Below are 1805 nucleotides of genomic sequence, written 5' to 3'. Positions count from 1 at the left end.
TTTATTGTTCAATTTAGTTAGAAATCAATTTAGTTTGTGTTTTTAAAGTATTTTGAGTCTTTTGGTTTGTCTTAGTGTTTTAACGTTTAGTTTCACATTCTTTGAGTCTAGTTTAGTATTTTATATTGTTTTTACGTTTTTGAGTCAGTTTCCAAGAGATTAACAATCCCTCCTAATCCCCGGTCCAGAACGATCCCTACTTACGTACTTGCTACAATTGACAAAAAGAGGGTTTAATTTATGCGCGTATAATTCTCGCATCAAATTTTGGCGCCGTTGCCGGGGATCGAACCCGGGTCACCCGCGTGACAGGCGGGAATACTTACCACTATACTACAACTGATAATCCTCGGCATGCGAGGCCTCTATCCATCGAACTGCTTAAATCTTTGAACTTTTTCGTCTTGAACAAGGTTCAAGGAATGGCGGGAGGTCACACGTATTACCTTATTAGGTTGTAGGCATTCCACTGCTTGTCGATTTCTCTGTCGTTCATAGTGGTGAGGGTGTAGCTGCCTCTTCTGCCTACTCAACTGATTTTGTACGGACCTTCCCAGATGAGAGCCATCTTTTTGGAGCTTTCCCAGTGGGCGGTGATGAAGGCTTTTTTTAGGACTAAATCTCTTGGCTAGAACTGCCAGATTTTTGCCCTTTTGTTGTAGCTAGAGAGAAGATGTTGCTGATAGGCCGCAATGTGAGTGATAACCTTCTCGCGCTCCTCCTTTGTCAAGTCTAAGTTGGTGGCCATCTCCTTTTCGTTTTGCTTGAGGTTCGGCAGTGCAGTGCTGATGCTTGGCACTATGACGTTAAGATGAATGATTACCTTAGAACCATATGCGAGAGAGAATGGAGTTTCACCGATTGCTCACCTTTTGGTGGTGCGATGTGCTTATAAAGCATTGGAGAGCTCGTCTGGCCACTTGCTTTTCTTGTTTGAGAGGGTTTTCTTGAAGCAATCGATGATGGTTTTGTTAGATGCCTCGGCCTGCCGGTTACCTTATGGATATTGGGGCGTGGACATGTGCTGCTTGATGCCATACTTTTCGAAGAACTTCGTCAAGTCTTTGCCCACGAACTATGGACCATTGTCGGTGATGATAAAGTGTGGGATGCCGAAGCGGTAAATGATGTTATTCCATATGAAGCGCTCTATGTCCGTTTGGGTAGTTATGGTCATGGGTTCGGCTTCAACCCATTTTGTAAAGTAGTCAGTAGCTATGATCATCATGCATCTGCCCCCAGTAGCAGATGGCATTAGTCTTACCAAGTCGATCGCTCATTGCATGAATGACCATGGGTTCGTTTAAGGGTGAAGTTTATTGGTAGGTAGTGTTGGCACGAGCTTGAAATGCTGGCAGCTGTAGCACCTTTGTGCATACTCCTTGGCATCCTGATGCATGGTTGGCCAATAATAGCCAACGTTGAGAGTTTTTTGCGCCAACGAATGGTATCCAAAGTGGTTTCCATAAACTCCTTCGTGGATTAAGTTAAGAATCTTCAAGTCGTTGGGAAGCGATAAGTAGCGAAGATATGGTCCTAAAAAAGGATCTTTAAACGAGTATACCATTCTATATGAAGTAGCGTGCTACCTTCATTTGGAGCTTTTTAGACTCCAATTTATTTGCGGGGAGTGTTCTACTGACTATGTAGTCGATGATAGGATCTTGCCAACTCGGGGCTGTGCTAATTTACGCCACCTCAACTGCTGGTTCCTCATCTATGCTTGGCTTTTCCAAGTTCTCGACTGGGATGGAGTGCCTGAGCTAATGGTCTAGCGTAGAGCCTAGGCTTGCCAATGCGTCTGG

General features: G+C 44.2%; 1 non-coding gene across 1 annotated transcript; it reads right to left on the bottom strand.

The window, feature by feature from the left end:
• Window positions 1-271: 271 nt before the first annotated feature.
• On the bottom strand, window positions 272-343 carry TRNAD-GUC. The gene has a single exon. It is a non-coding gene; the product is annotated as a tRNA-Asp (tRNA).
• Window positions 344-1805: the final 1462 nt, after the last annotated feature.

Source organism: the organism of the source record quoted next, unplaced genomic scaffold (assembly GCF_019419815.1).
Source record: "Pyrus x bretschneideri cultivar Hongxiangsu unplaced genomic scaffold, Pyrus_bretschneideri_v1 Contig77, whole genome shotgun sequence".
NCBI classification, from domain to species: Eukaryota; Viridiplantae; Streptophyta; class Magnoliopsida; order Rosales; family Rosaceae; genus Pyrus; species Pyrus x bretschneideri.
The sequence above is the reverse complement of the archived record's forward strand: the minus strand, read 5'-3'. Positions and strand labels throughout refer to the sequence as shown.